The sequence below is a fragment of the Dama dama genome, chromosome 29 (assembly GCF_033118175.1).
Source record: "Dama dama isolate Ldn47 chromosome 29, ASM3311817v1, whole genome shotgun sequence".
NCBI lineage: Eukaryota > Metazoa > Chordata > Mammalia > Artiodactyla > Cervidae > Dama > Dama dama.
In genome coordinates, this window is record NC_083709.1 from 46,988,865 (window position 1) to 47,011,060 (window position 22,196).

At 41.5% G+C, this 22,196-nt stretch overlaps 1 protein-coding gene and 1 non-coding gene across 2 annotated transcripts in view; both read right to left on the bottom strand.

Annotated features, from left to right (window-relative positions):
- The window catches only part of PDCD1LG2 (programmed cell death 1 ligand 2), a 108,449-nt gene that overhangs the window by 16,491 nt on the left and 69,762 nt on the right, over positions 1-22,196 (bottom strand). The window lies entirely within an intron of this gene.
- LOC133048999 (U6 spliceosomal RNA) lies at positions 18,615-18,721 on the bottom strand. The gene has a single exon (XR_009691166.1). It is a non-coding gene; the product is annotated as a U6 spliceosomal RNA (small nuclear RNA).

Sequence of the window (22,196 nt, forward strand, 5' to 3'; positions counted from 1 at the left end):
ACATCTTCCACCATGTATTTCTGTGATAGGTCTTCCTTGATGTTCATCAAATAGAGTTTTGGAATTTATTGCATATAGGCCTTATGAAAGAGGTAGCTTATGTTTTTTTAATTGTTATGGCAAACTGCATTTTTTTTTCAAAATTGTATTTTCTAACTCTTTTTTTTGCCGGTGCTTAGAAGTATATTTGATTTTGTATATTGGTCTTCTATTCAGCCATGTTACTGAGCTCTGCTATCCTTACTAATCATTTGCCTGAAGATTCACTGGAATGTAGACAACTATATTTTTATGAAAAAAGACCATTCTAATACTTTTACCAGCTACTGCTTCTCCTATCTTTGTGCTCTGTTATTTCTTTTTCTTGTCTTACCACACTAGTTAAGAAATATATTATAATACCAAATAGAGGTAAATGGACTTAAATTGTTCCTGAGCTTTTTAGAGTTTGCTTCTCATTTTTCCATCATTAGGGATATTACTTGCTGCATATTTAGGATGATCATGTGTTCTTTCCTGTTTAATTTTAATGTGGTGAATTATATTTATTTTCTAGTATTTTATCTTTTTAAAATAAACTTAAAATTAGCATTTGGGGTGATATGCTGGACAAAGGGATGATTCACTTTCCAAGTGGGATGGAGCGGGTGGTACAAGATTTCATCACACTACTCAAAAGGATGCATAATTTAAAACTTATCAATTGTTTTTGTCTGGATTTTTCCATTAATGTTTTCAGACTGTGGTTGCCTACAGGTAATTGATAGTATGGGAAGTGAAACCATGGGTAAGAGGGGACTACTGTATCAGACTTTTTGATTGTTGTCAATTTGATAAATAAAGAGAATAATGTATAAATACATTCATTTTCTACTAAGAAAAAAATAATAAAAGTTATTTTAAAATCTTCAAGGATTCAAAGGGGGAAGAGACAGCTGTTTGGGAATGTGGGGCAGGGGAAATCTTGGAGGAGGTAGCCCTTAAGCAGTGTCAGGGATAATAGGTAAAACTGTGCCAGCAGATGCAGGCAGGGGTGGCAAAACATTCAAGGCATGAGCGGTGCAGAGTGGGTGGCATGAGCAAAAAATGGAGAGTGGAAAACTGTCTTACATGTAACCTAGTTTGCCTCAAGTGAAAGGAGCACAGTCTGGGTAGTGAGGGAAACACACCTCATAGACAGCAACGAATCCTTAAAGCCGGGACTCCCAGACTGGTGGCCCGTTACACCCACTGTGGATTTTGGAAACAAACAAAAGATCAATGCCTGAGTCCCAGACCTCAAACCAGTTAAATTAGAATTTCCAATAAGATCTTTCTAAAACTCCCCAAGAAATAATTTTTTTTTTTTTTTTTGTAGCCAGGGTTGAGAATTACCGCACTAAGGACTTATGAGCAGAGAAGTGACAAGCTCAGAAGTGGGTTTATGGAAGATTTACTATCTTAGATCACATGCTGTTTACCTCTAATTTTATTTAACAGTTTGAAATATGGGGGAGGGGAATCTCAACTATTTAGTTCAAAATTGAATTAAAATTCAAGCTTCACTATCTCTCTAAGAGAAATAACAACAAATGTTCTGTGTCTCAAAATAATTACTTCCTACTTTCAGGGGGTAAGATCATTCACCAAGTGGGTATAAAACACAGTGAAGACTGCTTACACACCAGTGATTGGGGGCAGTCAGCATGTCTGCCCCAGAATCCCTCCTAGTGAAACTGCTTAGAATACAGTGAAGCGCTGCTTTGACACTAGGTGGAGCCCTGGATTGTCATTAGGTGAAAAACTCACACATCAAACAAATAGAATTTGGAGGTGGGGGGAGAGACATTGCAACCATCTACTCTAACCCACTTCTGTATTCATGCCTGGAAAATCCCATGGACCAAGGAGCCTGGTGTGCTACAGTCCACAGGGTCGCAAAAAGTCGGACACGACTGAGTGACTTCACTTCACTTCACTCTAATCCCTAATTTTATGTTTTATTTTTAATTTATTTTTTATGTGTGCAAAATTTATTACTTTCAAACAAGTTATATATTCACTTGTTTCTAAACATACAAGGTCAAAGGCTATACATGCCCTTTCTGTGGTGAATAGTCTCTGCCCTCCAGACCCAATGCCACTTGCCTCAGCCCCGAGAGGCTCTTCTATGAGGGTGCACTTACAGCGTTCTCTGCCCTCAGTAGGGTTTGCCCTGGCAAGAGATAGGAGGATAGGAGAAGAATGGAGTCAGGGTCTTTATTTAAACCCCAGTGCCTTCTCTGCGGGGCTGTGGGTTCAAAGTCTGTGGCTTCTGTGCCCTGGCTTCTTCTATACCTACAGCTCTCTCTCTCTCTCTCTCTGGATTCGAGTAAGCATTCTTGCCCAGGCATGGTAATGACTTTTCCTCTGTAGCTAGTCCAAGGGTGGACACACCACCATCCTTTGTTGGGTGCTTACCCCTGTCCACACCTTTGTAACTCATTCTTTCATTCAACTCCCTTTTGAGTGTACTTCTGCTGGTATTCTGATAGGTACAAGCTTCCTCTTGATATCTCTGTCCCCCAGCCACCCAGTTCTCCTGAAGCAATCAATTCTACAGGTTTCCTGTATGTATGGGCTTCCCTTGTGGCTCAGCTGGTAAAGAATCTGCCTGCAATGCGGGAGACATGGGTTTGATCCCTGGGTTGGGAAGATTCCCTGGAGTAGGGAACGGCTACCCACTCCAGTATTCTGGCCTGGAGAATTCCATGGACTACAGTCCATGGGGTTGCAAAGAGTTGGACACAACTGAGCGAATTTCACTTTCACTTTCACCTGTATGTATTCACATACAAGCACAAATGAATGTATATGCATGTGTGCCAAGTCACTTCAGTCGTGTTTGACTCTTTGCTAACCTATGGACTGTAGCCTGCCAGGCTCTTCTATCCATTCTCCAGGCAAGAATACTGGAGTGAGTTGCCATGCCTTCCCCACCCAGGGATCAAACCTGCATCTCCAGAGTCTCCTGCATTGCAGGCAGATTCTTTATCACTCAGTCACCAGGGAAGCCCATATAGCCCTATCACCATTATATACTTAGCAGCATATTCCAGGAGTACCCAACCTCCGGATCTAATGCCTGATGATCTGAGGTACACAATAAATGTAATGTACTTGAATCATCCCCAAACCATCCCCTCCACCCACTGATCATGGAAGAATTGTCTTCCACCAAAGCAGTCCCTGGTGCCAAAAAGGTTGGGGACTGCTGGCATACTGTATTGTTCCACAACAATATATACTAGAAATCACTCTATAACAGCTTATAGACCTCTACCTTACTCTTTTTTATGGCTGCATTATATTTCATTTATAGGTATACATCCTCTTTTTTTTTTTTTTTTAAGCCAGTTCCCTCAATAGACATTTAGGTTGTTTCCAGCATCCCTATATGCTGCTATAAGGAATAACCTTTTACATAGTTCATTTCTCCTGTGAGGAAAATGAAACTGAAAGAGATTAAGTACATTGCCTAAGGTTAATTCTCGGCAGAACCCATGTCATCGTGGTCATCCGTTTGAAGGATGAAACTGCAGTGAGCTGCACAACGGGATCTGAATCTTACTAGGGTCCCTCCCCTGAAAAATTTACTGCACTTTTCCACTCTTCTTAAACTTCCACCATTATACTTTCATTCCCAGTATACTGGTCACAAGAATGGATTCCAGAGCCCCAACACCAGGGTAGTTTCCTGCTTTATTATTAGTAGGCCATGAGACCTTGGGCAAGTCACTTAGCCTCTTGGTTCCTCAGTTTTCTCTGAAATGATTCTTGCCTCATGGTGTTGCAGAGAGCAGCAGGGGCTTGGTGCAGTGCCTGGGGTACACGAAGAGGCACATGAGCACTGCCTCTTACTGGTTGTGTTACTATCATTTCTTTGGTTTGAGGCTGTGCTCCCATTCGAGCGTTCCAGTACAACCTGAGGAACTAACTCACTGTGTTTCATCAACAGTTTGTCTTCTAAACTGAGATCATCGAGATGATCAGATCACTTCTTAAAAACAGATGTAGATGAAGAAAAACAGGCAAAAAATTAGGGAACTTGGGGCCTTGCAATGGGTCCTAAAAGAGAAGGGACTTTCTAAAGACAACTCTTCCCACCTCACAGTTTGATTTTGGTTTTCCTGTTCACATGTATTTAAAACAGTGAGACCCACAGATATATCTGCCTGCTGCACATGCTCCCCAGATGCCTTACAGTTTCCCAACTAGACCCACTGTTCACAGGCCCTTCATCAACCTCCATTCTTTACCAACAAAACCAACCCAGTTCTCCCACAGTCCCAGAGCACATTTAGGTAAGTTCATTTAAAAAACCCTCAGGATAAGGGCTTCTCTGGTGGTCCATTGGTTAAGAATCTGCCTTCCAATGCAGGGGACATGGGTTCGATCCCTGGTTGGAGACTAAGATCCCACATGTTTAATGTGCTACAATGAAGCCCCAGTGCAGCAAAATAAGTAAATAAAATCTCAGAATCACCCATGACTGCTGTATTTCACATATTTCAGGGCAAATTTGTTACAAACCCTGTAAATTATTTCTTCCTAATAGTTTTCAACTTCATTCCCACTCCTTCCTCTTTATGTCCTCTAAGACTACCTTGAATCAGACACTTGTTATTTCAGTACTGCCGTTATTTCAACTTGTTATTTCAATACCACTGTAATAGCTTCCCCCCTTTCTCGCCTCTGAAAATATGTGTTGAGTGACTATTATTTATCAGGCCCTGAGCTGGCAGAGGGGAGGCAAAAATGAACAGACAGAAGGATCCTGAGTCTCACTCTAACTTTAACCTGATCCTAATCCTCAATTTCATTCTCTCTTCATAATCTGAAGAGAGTCAGACATTAAACAGACATTACACAAATAATTGGTTCAGGATAACAGGGATCTTGCTTTCTACTCCAGGAGGTCAGGGCTTCCTAGTCTGAGGGTTGCATTATAACCCTTACTTTGGAAAGTGTCTGGGATGGTAAGAACTGGAGTTGTGCAAGAGGAGGGGAAAGGAAGTAGGCAGACCCTAAGGAGAAGGGAGAAGGCACGAGACTGGCTTGGATAGGCTACTGGGAGGAACAGATGTGCAGGAGGTTCTATAAGCACAGGGGATCTGATTGCAATTGTGCACAGTACTCCAAAGGGATTGAGACTTCTGGTGGGGGAAGCCTGGATGCATGCCTGTGGGAGCCTGGCCTGGGCCCTTCAGTCTCAAGGGCAGTGACAGGAATTCCTTGTGGCAGACCTGTGATCAAAAGAGAGGACTGTTTTGGGAGTATCTCTGCAACCTGCCGAGGGCAAAAGAGCCCAACAGAGGCTACAGGACCAGCCAGCAACAGAGAGTAAGAGGCACAGTAGTTACGTGACTAAAGACCAAGACACTTCTCCATTTTCATGCCAGTATGTAGTCCCTAGGGCCTAAAATGAACCATTTTGGGATGGGAGGTAATAACTGCAGTTTCCTCCGTGTAAGGCAATAAAATGCTGACTTCATGTCATGAGTCTTATGCCATGAGCCATTTCTAGAAGGCCAAACGGCTAATTAATTTGTTCTTTTTTTTAAAAGAAAATAATCCAAAAAGAAATATATATATATATTTTTAAATCACAAATTAGTTGTGTTACCACAAGCAGGCCAGGAGTCCCCTATGGGTCTCAGTTTCCCTATCTTTAAAATGTGGGGGATGATGCTAAAAGAGTTCCAGCTCTACCATCCCAAGGTTTTTTATGATGTCTCCTCCAAAGAACAGAATTGTTAATACAATAACTCGAGAGTTGCTTTCTTGGCTTTAATCATGTGGGTTGCCCTCCCAGCTGAGAAAATAAAAGCTGATGAGGTTTGTTTACGTCATCAACAGAGTTTTTATAATTCCTGCTCGTTCCCCTTACACTCTTCCTGTAGATGCAATCTGCAGTTAGCAGAAAAGCTGAGGTGAGAAGTTGCCGTGTTCTTTGAGGGCACATGACCTTTCTTTACATGTTGCAGATCATGTGAAATATACCCAGGAGACCTTCTCACCTGTAGCTGTCGGCAACAGAGAGGGGGAAGGAACTCTGTCAGTTTAAGAGGTTTTTCACGCTAAATGAACAAGAAAACTCACCTTTCTCTCCCCAGTGACAGACAGAGTTAGTTTCCATTAAAACCCTTCAAGGGCTTCCCAGGTGGTGCTAGTGCTAAAGAACCCAGCTACCAAGGCAGGAGACATAGAGAGGAGGGTTTAATACCTGGGTTGGGAAGGTTCCCTGGAAGAGGGCACAGCAACCCACTCCAGGATTCTTGCCTAGAAAATTCCATGGACAGAGGAATCTGGCGGGCTACAGTCCATGGGGCCGCAAAGAGTCAGACACGACTGAGCAGGTGTGTACATACACAAACCCTTTCAGACAGGCTTCCCCGGGCAAATAGCCAGCTTCTCCCATGGACCTTGGGGAAAGGGGTTGTTAAGAGAATGCAGCTTTACTGAACTTGGCATTCAATGACTCAAGTGGGTTTAATGTTGGAGGAGGGTGGCTAGAAGGAGTCAATGTAATTTTCAACTGGTGTGAGGGTGGATTGCTAGATGAGACTTAGAGGCATAGACTGCGAGACAGATGGCGAGTTCCTATCACCGGCTTGGCCACTTAACAGCTCTGTGACTTTGGGCAAATTGCTTTCTGTTCCTCATATATAAAATGGGAACAATAACAGTATCTGGTTCATAGGATGATTGTGAGGATTTTATTATGAAGCTTAAGTGTGAGTTAGTTACAGTTGTAAAGCACAAAGAATAGGTTCTGACACTCTGTAGGAACTTTGTGGTTGCTACTGTTGCTTTTTATATGCCAAGCAACACAGTTTGGCTGAAATATCTTTGGTGCTTAAATCAGAGTTTGAAGTTTACAGCCTCAAAACTCAGCTTAAAAGCAGTTCTGAATCACTGAGTAAGAAATTTAGCAGCCTACTATGTGGTTTCCAAAGGTGTTAAATCACTTCAGATTTCCTCTGAGAACTGGGTAAATAACGCCCCCCTCCTCCCCCCCGCCAAAGAGCTATATAAGAAGTAAAAATGTTATGGACACTCAGAAGAAATGTCTTATAGGTGACAGTATAAGTAATAAAATCTGCAGAGTCAACCTTTTTCAAAGGATACACCTGAACCGCTTGATAAATAACATTCTGGGATTTCTCTAACTTTCCTGAAAGGAGTTTTTTGGTGTGTGCCAGCCAGTATCTAGAAAGGTGCTTTCAGCTTTTCTTCACGATGTGGAAACAGCAAACAAGGATGTCAAAACCTTTCCTCTTTGGTTAAAAAGACAGCCATGTGACAGATCAGGAAATCTGCACTGTCATCCACTGAAAGAAGTGATCAATAGTCATATATTTTCTTAATTTTTGAATTTGACATTTAAGATGTCCAGAATATTTTTTACTTGCACAATTCAACTGAACTCAGAGTGTAAGAGCATAGCCTACGTTTGGTTTACCCACTGAGCGTGAGAACAGTTTTCAGGTGCTGATTTTCTCTATGACTTGAAAAGTTACAGTAAGACATCGGTAACATTGTGCTGGGCTTCCTGGGTGGCTCCGTTGGTAAAGAATCCACCTAGCTGGTGACAGTGGGTGGATTGCCATAACCTTTCTCTCTTTTTTTTTTTGGACTTCTTTAAACTTTAATTTTTTTTTCCCTAAAATGAGAATGAGTTTTTTAATAACTGAAAGTCTTTTGAAAATGAGTATTTGCTATTTGGCTGATTTTCTTAAGAAAAAAAAGTTAATTAGCTTGCCTTCCTTTTAGAAATGCCCCAGGGAATAAAGACATGAAGTTAGCACTTTTTATGCCTTAAAAAGAGGAAACTTTGCAATTGCTCAATTCTCAATTCCAGCATTGTCCATGGGTCCTGGGCAGTAATCAGCAGTAAGTCTCATGATGGTGATGTGTGAGAAAGGCCTCATTTCTACTCTTTTTGATAGTGACTCTTTATCACACTGATCACAAGTGCTGGTGCTAGATAACTAGACCAGAAAACCCCTTAGATGAAAAGATAAGGCCCCAGATGCTCCAAACACCTCCAATTTGTTTGTTGGAGATCTGAGGTTAAATCTTGGTGAGAGGTACATGTAAGTTTGACGATCTTATCCTACATTCCTTTGTGTGTGTTTAATTTAGGTTTTGTTTTGAATAACGTTTTATCCTGAAGTCACATGGTAGCATACAGTATTTAAGATTCTCAGTTCCCCTTACTACAGAACCACCAGTTGTATCTTCAGAAACTGGCCTTAATGAAAATAAGATGATGTAAGAAAGCAAAGCCCAGGTTGGGTTTTTGCAAGGTATCAGGTTGTTTCTCAAAGGAATCTCTTTATCAGTGCTGAGGTGAAATTGCTACTTCGGCGGAGGATGACTAGCACTTCTGCACTTCCTTACTTTATGGTCATTGACAGCTGTAAACTCCCTGCATATCTGGCACCTACTTCATTTCACAGAGTATCACACACTCTCAGGAAGATAAAAGGTGTCCAAGCCTTGGTCTCAACTTCCAGAAGCTTCCAGTCTTATTGGAGAGACATTCTGTGGAAACATCTGAGGAGCTCATGCAAAGCAGATTGAATGGACCCCATTTAAAAGATCCGTATCAAGATGCTTCTTTATCTGGGTTGTACCTCTCTCAATAAAGCCCAGGCTCCTAGCAGTTGTGGGAATATCATTTTCATAATCTAATGCATTCTCTGCTTTGTTTCTGACTTCAGCCCCTCTATGCATGGTTTTTGTCATCACTTCTTGTTTTCAGGACCTTCTTGCTGATTTTAGGACCCTCTAAATCTTATGACCAAATTATATCCTCAGAATCTTCCTCATATTTCCCTAGGTCTGAAAAGAAGCCTATTTCTTTACTGGTTCTGATGAGTCTTCTAAAGGTGCTGACTGTAGCCTTTATATCTCTTCAGTAATACTTAAGACCATCCTTTTTAGCAAAGTGGAGTTTTGAAGTCCTTGCCTTTTTATCAGAAATTAGCAAATTCCAGACCTCTTGTTTACAATTCAGTTAATTTTAGAACTGAGTGAAATTATTGTCTGTGCTTTGCTTTCGGTAGTTCTTCATTTCTTTTTCTTATCATTTATCCATTCAACAAACATTTCATTAAAGACTGAACTGTGACAGGCACTACGCTAGTAAATAAAAACATAAAGGTGAAAGAGACTTGATTCTTTCCTCAAGGATACCACATCTGGTAGAAAAGACAGAAAATCAGCCCATATGGTACCTTTGTGTGAAACAGAAAAAGTCATCCCTGCCTCCTAGCAGAGGCAGCTCTGCACTAGGCCTGCACTGATGCAGCAAGCAGAGAACAGGATGGACTTCAGCCCCTCTTGCTTTCTTGACCAGGGATCCTTATTCTTGGGCACAACCTGAGCAATCCTATGCAATAGCCCTGGACATGGAAGCACCATGTTATACTATAGTGTGATGAGCACAGAGAAGAGAGGGCCTGAGCATCTGGTAGGATGGGAATCTGAGGGAGGTTTCATAGAAGAGATCAAGTATGAGCTGAGACACAAAGAAGCTCATTCACTGAAGGGGCTGAGGAGCAGAGGGAAGATGTACAAAGCCATGCAGGTTTGACGAGCACAGCATGTTTGAGGCTCTATGAGTCTCAGACTCATAGATGGCAGAGTGCCAAGTGTGGGGATGAGGATGGAAGAGATTTGACAAGAATTGAAGCTGGAAGACACTATAGCAATGGTCTAGGTCCTTGCTACTCAAAGTTCTAGATTCCTCCATAGGGCAGCTTTGGCATCACCAGGCAACTAGTAGAAGTGCAGAATCTTGGGCCTCATCAAGACCTATTGAATCTGAACCTGCATTCTAACAAGCGGAAGTTAACAGAGTTAAAACTGTCTCCCTCTGGAGAAAAGGATTAAAGCGGAAAGAATAGAGCTTTTCCTTGTAACTGGATTGTTTTCCATTATTAGCTCTTCTGTGTGATATCGCTTTTTAAACCAATGCACATGAAACATCTGGGGGGAAAATTAAGAGAGTAATTAGGAAATAAGAAAAGCAAAGTGGCATGGCTATTTCTAAGGGTGAAGAGCAAAAAAGAAAAAGGATAACCGCTGTGCTTCCCTGGTGGTCCAGTGAGGGACACACGTTCAATCGCTGGTCTGGGAAGATTTCACATCTCTCAGGACAGCTAACTCTGCGAGCCGCAACTACTGAGCCCACGGGATCCAACTGCTGAAGCCTGGTGAGCCTAGAGCCAGTGCTCCCCAACAAGAAAATCCACTGCAATGAGAAGCCCTCGCACTGCAACTAGAGAGTAGCCCCTGCTTGCCGCAACTAGAGAAAGTCTGCAAGCAGCAGTGAAAACCCAGCACAGCCAAACAATAAAATAAACAAATAAAAATGTTGGAAAAAAAGAGCCCAGGAAGGAAGGCAAATGAAAGTGATCTGTGAAGAGCTGCTTCATCCTCTCCTCTGCTTTTTTTTGCCCATTTATTCATTCAAACATTCAACTATTTAGTGTACATACTGAGCACCAGTTATTTGTCAGGCATGGATATCTACATTTTCCTGGTAACTGCAGGGATTTCTACATACTTTCAGATCTCACGGGAGAGCCCAAGAGATCCCTTCCCCAAGGGATCTAAAAGCCACTCTCTTCCCTGTGCTGGATCTCCTTCCTCTCTAGCCCTGGGAGGTTCATCAGGACAGTAGGAACAGTTGAAGTTGGAAGGCTCTGGGGTTTCTGTTCTCTGCTCAACCCTCTGCATGTGGTTTCCCTGATTCTTTTTCTCCAAGGGGAATCCTAAGGGGGGAAAAAAAATCCAGGTTCAAGTATGGCTGCAGTGTCTGTGGAAGATCATGATTGGACCTGACTGAGTGAGGGGCCAGTTCTGGTTTTGGTTAGCCACTGAGGTAAGAGCTGGGGTATATCCCTATGAGCCAGTGACTAATTTCCCCTCAAAAGGAGAAGACTAGGCTGAAGCATTTGAGGTACACAGAAGGGACCTTTGGGGTAGGGGAAGCAAAAGAGAAATAATGCTTTTTCCCCAAACTCTGTCTGGGAATTCATCACAGAAACCACTTAAGGCAAGAGTGTCATCATTCTGTGATAGAAAACCATGTTACCACAAAACATGGATGACAAAAGAAAGGTGAAGCGGATGGCATGGTGGTGTCTGGTGTGGTTTTTTAAACAGATTCCACAGCATGACTATAAAAAGACCAGTTCAAATGCTTGGCATGAGTAAGTTGCTCAGCTTATGTGTTCTTTCTGTGTGTGGGTACAGGATCAGGAGACGGGGAAAACAGGGAAGAAATGCACAAACATCAAGATTCTACCCTTGTGCTGCCAGCGGCAATGTTAATCTAATCTTTGAGATGAAAAAAAATAACAGTCTTGCTCAGATTTATGCGGCAGTCACCGGAAAGAAAATATAATTGAGACCTCCTAGTGTCTCTCATTTCTTTCAGAAAGTCTATAGGAACTAAAGACTTCTTTGAAGCAGCCCCACAGATTGCTTGAGTTTAAAAAAAAAAAAAAAAAAGAAGAAAGAAAGAATTTGCTGTTATTTGATATGTGGAGACCATGTTGAGGTTTAAATGTCTGGATTTTCCTTTGACTAGCCCATGCTAAGAGTGTTGTAATTGAAAGTGAAAGTGTCATTGCTGTCAAAGTGTGGTTCATGCGTCTGTGCCCACCCACCAACTGTTACTGGTCTACAAAGCCCTGTGTGGTTGGTGCTTTATAAGAGGGCTGCAAATGATCAAGCTGTGGCCACAGATGTGCCTTTATACGTCAACATGATTTTGCATGAATGAGGGATTTTTTTTTTAAGCTTTAACTTTTGGGGCTGTATATATAAAACAACCTGTATTTTAAACAACGGATTTACATTAACCTTGGAGGCAAATGTTTGATTCCCCAGGACAGATGGATACGGCTCCTTTACTCCTATCACCCAAGAAAAATTAGTTGACTTTGTCATGATCTACCTGAAACTGCTTTTTACCACTTCTTTTTCCTCTGTGGCAGTTTTCTAGGTGGAGAGGAAGTGTCTGAACCTGTGCCCCCTGTGTCTTGGGTTTTAGTTACAATTGGAGGTCAGCATCCACTTATGTAATTACTTATGTTTGCTTGGAAGTAGAAACGTTATCTCCCAATATGTTTTCCATTTTAATTATGTTTCTCTCCCAACATACATTTTCCTCTGTGGTTTGGTGTAAAGAAATTTGTTGTTACATAAACCTGTACTTGGACCCCAGGACTGCTACCTACTTGCTGGTTGTGTTACTTTGGACATAGGACTCTCAGCTTCCATTTCTCATCAGACAAAGGCGATAACCTTACTTATTTTGCCAAACTGCTGTAAGGGCTTATGTATGTGTTCATGCTCACTAATGTCTGACTCTTTGTGACCCCCTGGGCTGTAGCTTGCTAGGTTCCTCTGTCTATGGAATTCTCCAGGCAAGAATACTGGAGTGGGTTGCCATGCCCTCCTCCAGGGGATCTTCCTGACCCAGGTACTGAACTTGTGTCTCCTGCACTGCAGGCAGATTCTTTATGTCTGAGCCACTGGGGAAACTCCTGCAAAGGATTAAATGATATAATTTATGCAGAACAGGGATCTTCCTGACCCAGGGATCGAACCCATGTCTCCTGTGGTTTTTGCATTCCAGGCAGAGTCTTTACTGCTGAGCCACTGGGGAAGCCCAAAACATTTCCTATCTTCCTTTCAAAGGAAGGGTATCTCTCAGTCCCTATCCTGCTGCCATGTTGGAGGGACCAAGTTTCCTATAGACCAGAGTCCATTAACCAAGCTTCTCCTTCCAGACCCCAAGGAAACACAGGTTCAAGACTGTAATTCTACTCACTACAAAGACAACCTTTTTGCATAATCATTGCTTTTTATGTTCACTACCTTGTGCAATATATGTAGCAAGTACTCAAATATTTGCTGAGTGAATAAAGCAGGGGTCTCCAACCCCCGGCCCTGTTAGGAACCTGGCTGCATAGCAGGAGGCAAGCAAGTGAAGCTTCATCTGCTACTCCCCACTGCTTGCATTATAGCCTAAACCATTCTGTGCCCCCCACCTTTGCCACCTAGGTCTGGAAAAACTGTCTTCCATGAAGCCAATCCCTAGTGTCAAAAAGGTTGGGACTGTGGGAATAAAGGAATGAATGGTCTCAAACTTTCTGTTCCAGATCAGGATCTTGGCTTTACCTTTACATGATTAAAAAAAATTTATTAATCTTTTTACCCTGAAATAATCCATCTCAAATGTAAATTTAATATCTTTCTTCTAGAAAAACTAAAAAAACCCCAGAAAACTAAAAACACAAGGAGCTTCTCCCCATTTCTGCACCTCAACTTCTTATTTCTAGCAATTAAGATTTCATGAAATATTTGCCCCCAGCCTAAGCTGTCATACCTCATTATAGAGGGCACTTACTGTTAAGAGCATATTTTCTGCAAATCCCAGGATTTTCACTTCTGCACGAAGTCTGGCTGAGCAGACTTTGTTATCCCCTAATCCAGCTTTTAAGACAAATTACTTATACTAGTAGCGAAGGGTTCCTTAAGTTCTGGCTCTGTGGTTATATACTAACTGTGATAGGAAATTCAATGTATTATCTTTAATTCCTTCAAAATACAGCCAGATAAGATTCATTATTTTACATAGGAAGAAACTAAGGCTGAGAGAGCATCAGCTGCCTCTGGTGATGTAGCTGGTTAGTGGCGGAGTTGCCTTCAACCCAGGTCTACACCTTCTCTTAGCCTTAAGGCTGGTTGTAAAGGAACAGACAGACTCAACTAGGCCTTTATGAAATTACTCCCCATTTCCCGCTTCTCCACAGTATTCTGCCCCATACCCCTAATGGTTGTGAATATCTACCCAAGCCATTGCTATTACAAATGGAGAGTGTTGCATTATCCTTCAGTGTTTTGAGGTTAGGAGCCTGAGAACCACAACACGCTATTTCCCTCATCAGCCTTCCTCTGTCTGAAGCTCCACAAGAAAGTTTCTGAGAATTCTAGTTCTTCACCCTGACCAGTATTGACCAGAGTGACTCCTACTTAAATCTGTAAATGATGTCTAGAAAACATAAAACCTTGCAGCAAAAATTCACGGCTCCAACATTTGGCTGAGAGGTTGTGTTTGACTTCCTTCTAGTTCTTACAGAATTACCACTTTTCCCTCCCTTGATTTGGTGCCCTCATGACCACACCAGCAGGTTCTGGCCATTCCCCTTAGTGACTGAAGGTAAAGTCACTACCAGGGTAGTCATTACAGGGTAAAAACGTGGGCTGTTCCACCCACACATACCCATTTTAGTCATCTTGTAGTATCTTATTTTTACATACGATGTCGCCTGTGTTAGAGAGCCTTCTGTGACCTTCTGTGTCCTGCCTCAGGACAGGGATGGTGTTTTATTATCTCTGCATCCCTAGTGTCCAGTAAAGTGCTTACGCCAAATCAGTGGTAAAATAAATAAGAAAGGATAAGAGTCCAGTTTTCCCATGACTTCACCTTCCAAACATAGCTTTAGACTCTAACAATGCTCTTTCTCTCAAGTCTTGGTGTATTGCCCTGGTTGAGCTAAATAATAGCTCCTAAGGAGCTTATTGGGCTTCCAGGTAGTACTAGTGTAAAGAACCTACCTGCCAATGCAGGAGACATAGAGATGTGGGTCCGATCCCTGGGTTGGGAAGATCCCCTGGAGGAGGGCACGGCAACCCACTCCAGTATTCTTGCCTGGAGAATCCCATGGACAGAGGAGCCTGGAGGAACTACGGTCCATAGGGTTGAAAAGAGTCAGACACAACTGAAGCCACCTAGCATGAACAAGGAGCTTTTTAAAGTCTTAAAAGACTTTGTGGCCTAAATGAAATTATTTCTAAAGACAGAAGGATGGAGCAATGGGTAGGTATACATGTAGGGGGAAGGGTAGGGACTTCCCAGAATCCCTTAGAACACATGCAAACACAGCCACCTACTTTTCCTACAGTGACTGAAGGCAAGTCTGGAGGCAAGTCTTTAAGATGATACTCCTAAGACTTCTAGTTACTGCCTTCAGGTCAAGCCCAGAATTTCACATCAGTCCTTCTCTACTCCTGACAACATCTACCAGTCAAAAGGAAGATATCTGTTACCCTTTACAAGTTTCTCATCCTTTGTCATCAGCCCCACTATGTTCTTAGATACAAAGAGTGTTGAAAGCAGGATGTTTAACAACAGAGTTTAGGAAAAAAAAAAAAATAATGCTAAAGGAATATGGCAAGGTGACATAGTTATTAAGGAACCATACCAATTAAGCTTGAAAAGCTGACTCACTTGATGATAGATTGACTAGAAGATTTTAAGAACATATTTCAGTTGGTAGTGGTAAGTTCATTTGAGGATAAGATCTTGAGAGTCAAGCTGAAATGAAAGATTCCTGTCTCTGATATCACTGTGAAACACAAGTGAGGCTGAACTTTAGAATGAGATACTTCATAGAAGGAGAGAGCAAGAAGGGAATTTAAGAACTGTTTCATTCTAACTCCACTCCCACAGAGAAGTAAAGTCGCTAGTCTGAGAAATCATAGGGTTTTAGAGCAAGAAGGAGATCTTATAAATTTACCTCCTAAAAGAAGAGTGCCTTCTAGAGCATCATGAAAAATGGCATTTCCAGGCTATGAGACTATTTCCAGGAACTGGGAGGTTAACTTTTGATGAGTATCTCAAGTTGTAAGCAAGTCCTTTTCAGTTCTGGGTGAAACTCTACTTAAATGTAACTTGTACCCATTGAACTTGACTTTCGTGTCTTCCCTTAATAACCCTTCTTCAGGAGAAATACACCCAACTTTTAAGGTATTACTAGGTTATGGTGGTTTCCAGCCCCATTATCATCTTTGGTGCTTCCTCCAGATTTATTTCCACATATCAGTGTTCCAGTTAACAGATAGATCCCAGAATAGACCAAACATTCTAGATGCAGTCAGGTGTAGACAGAGTAGGAAGACAGCAAGACTATTTTCTCCCAGCTTTGGACAATATCCTGCTATTGGTGGTTCTGAAGTTCTCCTTAGTTTTTGGCAACTGGATTTCAATTCAGCTTGCACTTGTAGCTGTGGCACAGTTATAGTTTACAAGTATGATATCAGTCACATTTTTTCATATTAAGCCTCCAGAAAGAAGTCAATTTCTTAACAGTTGCTTTGTCAGCCTGACTTCTTCTCCAATCATATTAATTTATTCACATGCATATAAATGTAATACTTTATTATATGCTATGCTACAAATAAAGATATTCTGTGTCCTTGACACTTCCCTGAATTACCAAACTGGTAATGTTACTAAAAAAAGAAATGGAGTAAATTGGACAAGTTATTTAAACTTCTCTGAACCAAGTTTCCTTATCTCTGAAAGAGGAGTAGTTTCCCTACTCCCTTACCTGTTAGGAAGGCTGCTTCTCAGGTGGCTTAGTGGTAAAGAACCCACCTGCCAATGTAGGAGACACGTGTTTGATTCCTGGATCAGGAAGATTCCCTGGAGGAGGAAATGGCAACCCACTGCAGTCTTCTTGCCTGGGAAATACCATGGGCTACAGTTCATGGGGTCACAAAAGAGTCAGACACAACTTAGCTGCTCAACCAGAATCAAAACACATTTAAAAATGCTTGTCAGGGAGTCCACTGGTAGTCCAGTGGTTAAGAATCTGCCTGCTAAAGCAGGGGACATGGATTTGATCCCTGGTCTGGGATGATTCCACATGTTGCAGGGCAACTAAGCCTGAATGCCGCAACTGCTGAATCAGAGTTCTAGAGCCCACCGTCCACAACTGCTGAAGCCTGCACACCCTGTAGCCAGTCCTCTGCAACAAGGGAAGACGTGGCGATGAGAAGCCTGAGCAACGCAACTGAAGAAAGTCCATACACAGCAACAAATACCTAGTGTAGCCAAACATAAATACATTTTAAAAATCTTTTGCAAATTTTAACTTGTCACAGGAATCTAACTTAGAATGATGATGATTTGTCACTAAATTTGATAGAATTAGTTTGTGTTTTATTTGCTCCCTTCTTACTCCTGTTCGTAATGCCTGGTGATTTTTTTTAATATCAGCCTTGCTCCCATTACTCCTCACTCATCATGAAAAATCCTCCAGGCCCAGTGCATTTCTCATCTCCCCTCAGGTCTCCAGTGCTTCACCCTCCCGTAGAAGCTCCCATCCACTCTGAATTTCTTTGCTTTATGGTCTGTTCCACACATCAGACAATTTTATGTGGCCTTGTTTTTTATACAACTTTTCCTATGTATGATGTGTTCCTCCCACTTCCTATAAAGTCCCCAGGGTGAAGCATACCTAATACAGACTTTGTATCTCACACAATGCTGATTGAGGTTCAGACTTTCAAGACAAAACTGGATAGATCCTGGGAACTAAACCTTTCCTCCCAGCAGCTCAGAAAGGGAGGACATGCTGTCCGGGTAGTCCGATGAATTTCCCATCGCGCTGATGAACATTCAGAAAAGTAGGGCCTCTATCAGCCTGAGCTTGAACTTTCATTTTGACTGGGGGGGATATAGCTGGAGTTGTCAGTCTGGCATTTTTCCTAACACTTTCAAATGTCACATTTTAGCATCTAGTAATTACTGTTCTTTCCTCCTCTTCATTTTTAGAACACTCAGAAGAGTTTTTGTGTTTTGGAAAGACCCCTCTCACTCCCCAGTCCTGAATTTTCTGTCTTTAGGAGGGTGGTTCTTGAGGATGACTCCCCAGAGCACCACTCGGAAAGAACGCGAGCAGCTCGTGCTGTCACATGAGTGTCATGCGCTCTGTCTGCAGCCCAGCCATGCAGTGTTTGCAGAGACCAACCAGACCAACGTGACGTTCAATTAAGCAGGCAGGATGTTGGCAACCCCAGAACCTTCTCAAACTTTCACTTAGCAAATTTTCCTTTTAGTTTCTCTTTAGAGTCTCTTCAAAACACAGGGGAAAGTTTGTATCAGAAAGGGAAAAAACATGAATTGTGCATACAAGACTTTTGCCAAACATATCATTATACTTGGTATGTGTGCCATGTTTTGATTTTCAATAAATACAGAATTTCTAAAATTTCAAAAATACCTTTAAACTCTTTCAAATTTAATAATTTAGAATGCTAAGTTTAAAGATAATTTTTCAGATTTAAATTGTTAAATGTGTTTTTCAAAACCTTTCAAATACAGGAAGACTATAATGAAAATAAAATTGCCCCTGTACTTATCACATAAACAGAGAGAGTTACTATTATCACCATACCACACAACTTTTACAGTTAAAAAAGCAAAGGAAAGGAGAGGAAGGGAGTAAAAACAAGGAAGGAATATCAGCTTTTAGATTTTCTTCTCAAACCTGCTTTAAAAAATAGGACTCTATGGAAAGTAACCCCAAGAATTTTGAAAGAAATGACAGATATACTGTATTCTTAATAACACTTACACCGCCAGGAGTACCATTGCTGTTTCTGAACATGATAGCATTTCAATGATCAGTAAGTTTTACAGAGCTCTGGTTTGTGTATCACAGAGGACAGATGTGTGTGTGTGTGTGCGCGCGTGCACGCATGTGTGTGTGTGTGTGTGTGTGTGTGTGTGATGCTTTATGAAATTGTGTGTCATCCCTCTGCAGGAGCCATACTATCTTTCTCGCTATCTTTCCAATTTTAGCATATGTGTTGCTGAAGTGAGCATTTAAAGTATTTTTCAAAAGTCTTATGTGAAGTGTGAAAGTCACTCAGTCGTGTCTGACCCTTTGTTACCCCATGGACTGTGGCCTGCCAGGCTCCTCTGTCCATGGAATTCACCAGGCAAGAATACTGGAGTGGGTAGCTGTTCCCTTCTCCGGGGGATCTTCCCAACTCAGGGATCAATCCCAAGTCTTACCATCACAGGCAGATTCTTTACCATCTGAGCCACCAGGGAAGCCCAAGAATACTGGAGTGGGTAACCTATCCCTTCTCCAGGGGATCTTCCCAACCTAGGAATCAAACCTGTGGCTCCTGCATTGCAAGCAGATTCTTTACCAGTTGAGCTACCAGGGAAGCACTATACGTTACCCAAAAATCTTGTAAAATAGAGAAAAGGAGAAAATTACACTGAACTCTACCACTTTAACAAAACTCTATTAATACTTTAGTATACTTCTTTCCAGAGTTTTGTCCAATTCTCACTGTTAACATTTTATTTGCTAGTTTGTTTGTACTCAACATTGTAATAGAAGGGAAGCAATTACTATGAGACTATCTATACCATTGCACCTGGGAGTTCATTGGAAGGACTGATGTTGAAGCTGAAACTCCAATACTTTGGTCACCTGATGCAAAGAGCTGACTCATTGGAAAAGACCCTGATGCTGGGAAAGATTGAGGGCAGGAGGAGAAGGGGATGACAGAGGAGGAGATGGTGGATGGCATCACCGACTCAATGGACATGAGTTTGGGTAGGCTCTGGGAGGTGGTGATGGACAGGGAGGCCTGGCGTGCTGCAGTTCATGGGGTTTCAAAGAGTCGGACACAATTGAGGTGATTGAACTGAACTGAACTGAATACCATTGCTCCACTCTGATTTTCTTTTTCTCCATATATGTATATATTATATTTACCTTTGTTTACTACCTTAGGTGTCTAGGGCTTCTATAGCATTTTAGTTAAGGATAAATGGCTTTGATAGCTGTTAACTTTAGTTCTGACTACTAGCTGTGTGAACTCAGGAAAATTATTAAGCAACCTTGTTACAATTGTCTACTGACACTGAGGATAGCACTCTACCTACTTATCAGGTTCTGTGAGCACATAAAAAGATAATGTATATAAATTGAGTAACAGAATGACAGGCTCATGGTAAGCATTCAATATATAGAAACTATTTCTGTATTTAAAATTATATCATAGTTATTTCATATTTCTACATAATCTTTATAACTGTCACTTTTATAACTAGATAGTGATCTGTAATGCAAATATATATCACTATGACTAATTCCCTTCTGTTTTGTTTGATGGATTATTTCCAGTTTGGGGCCAGCTAGATAACACTGTATCAGAGAAGGCAATGGCACCCCCACTCCAGTACTCTTGCCTGGAAAATCCCATGGACAGAGAAGCCTGGTAGGCTGCAGTCCATGAGGTCGCTAAGAGTCGGACAGGACTGAGCGATTTCACTTTCACTTTTCACTTCCATGCGTTGGAGAAAGAAATGGCAACCCACTCCAGTGTTCTTACCTGGAGAATCCCAGGGACGGGGGAGCCTGGTGGGCTGCCGTCTATGGGGTCGCACAGAGTCAGACATGACTGAAGTGACTTAGCAGCAGATAACACTGTATGGGCTTCCCTGGTGCTTCAGTGGTAATGAATTCACCAGCTAATGCAGGAAACCCGGGTTTGATACCTGGGTTCGGAAGATCCCTCGGAGGAGGAAATGGCAACCCACTGCAATATTCTTGCCTGGGAAGTCCCATAGATGGAGGAGCCTGGCAGGCTATAGTCCATGGAACCACAGAGGAGTTGGACACGACTTAGCGACTAAACAACAACAGGTAACACTGTAATGTACGTTTTCATATAATAACGTATTCCACTTCAGTCTATGGATTTCCTTTTTTAAAAAACCCTTGGAATGCTATTTTTGGATAAAAGTATGAACATCGGCATGATTCTTGCTATTTATTCAATAATTTTTTCTAGTTCATTTTTTAAAAACATGAGTAATCAAAGTAAGTATAGAGTTTTGTACCTTTTTTCTTTCAGTGTTATGGCAAAGCTTTTAAAAAATCATATATGTATATATATATATTTACATTCGTAATGAACCTCTCTATGTTTATTGCTTTTTCTGTGTTTTTTTTCCACTATTTCCTCAGATTAAAATATGTAGAATTCCTTAAGCAAATGGTATGAAAAACTTTAAGAGCCCTGATCTATAGACAAATCACCTTCCTCCCAAATTTGTACTGATTTATATGACCACTAACGACTTGAGTGTGTGTGTGTGTGTGTGTGTGTGTAAGTCGTTTCAGTTGTGTGCGACTCTTTGTGACCCTATAGACTATATACCACCAGGCTCAACTTCTATCAATTTAACAACATATTCTGGAGCATTATGTGTTAAAATTTAAAAACGATTTGCCAATGTAATGATTTAAAAGGCCTACTTAAGCTTTGTTTTGACTTGAATTTTAAATGACTTGTAAGCCTTTCATTTTTTGAATTTTAAAGCAAGGGGAACTGAGACATTGGGATGTTGCGTGACTTGACTAGCAGCCTGATTATATTCCTCTTTGATCTGTACAACACAAAATCTCAGGCATTGGTTGCTTCCTCTGTACTTCTTGCAGCTGTTCTGTTTTAAAATGGAATTCTATTTTTATAGAACAAATAGAACTGAGCAGAAACCATGCTGTTCTCTTTGAGTTTGCCTCTCCTAACTGGAGCCTGCTTTTGAGAATACACAGTTATAGACAACATGTGTTGTAGGAGGCAGCTGATGACCACCATAAGTGTCCTTAGAGGAAAAGTTGACATCACCAAGGTCTTACCGTAAAAGCCAGAAATTTGATTCTGTCAGGACACTCAGAATTAAACTAAAAAATTGGACCATGTTAACCAAATTCCTAGGACTTCAAAATAGTAAGAAATACCATCAACATGCATATCAGAAATTGGTTCACAACATTCTATTTCCATAGAAAAATCTGTATGAAAAGTCAGATTATAATCAGTTTGCTCAGGAGCTATAGAATTACGATGGGGTGGGAAGAGAGGATGGTGGTTGGGATAATGTTAATGGCTGGTCATCAAGCACTGTGAATCCAATGCATACATCACCACGGGAGGGACAGACCACACAGGTAGTAGGAATGCATGTGCTGGAGGGACAGGGACCCCTTGCCACTGGATGTGTTTGAGATTCATAATTACAATTTTCCACATTGGTCTCTTTTCCCTAGACTCTCTGCTTTTGTCCTCAATTCAATTCCATAGTATGTTGTTAAGATCTTCTACGAGCCAATGTTGGTTTGAGTTCTCAGTTTAGTTTCTCAGTTGTGTCCAACACTTTGCAACCCCATGGACTCCAGCACGCCAGGCTTCCCTGTCCATCACCAACTCCCAGAGTTTACTCAAACTCATGTCCATCGAGTCAGGGATGCCATCCAACCATCTCATCCTCT